This window comes from Arachis duranensis, chromosome 2 (genome assembly GCF_000817695.3).
Source record: "Arachis duranensis cultivar V14167 chromosome 2, aradu.V14167.gnm2.J7QH, whole genome shotgun sequence".
Lineage (NCBI taxonomy): Eukaryota > Viridiplantae > Streptophyta > Magnoliopsida > Fabales > Fabaceae > Arachis > Arachis duranensis.
Window position 1 is genome coordinate 1,805,853 of NC_029773.3, and position 306 is coordinate 1,806,158.

The following is a 306-nucleotide window of genomic DNA, read 5'->3' on the forward strand; positions in this document are numbered from 1 at the left end:
ATACAGATTATTGTAGAGTAGGATAGGATTGGGTAGGACAAAAACTCGTCCCACCCTCCCTATTACCACCCCTATACACATCATTTATACCTTTTTTATAAGGTGGAAACTCATATGCAGTCGACTTCACGTGAAGTTGATAATTGAGAGCCGTTAGATGATTTGACTAATTTGACTAAATTTTTATCTAACGGCTCTCGACTATCAACTTCACCTGAATTTGACTGCACCAGAGTTTTCACCTTTTTATAAATAATTGAGATATATTAATTACTTTTTTATTATATATATTATACTTTCTAATTT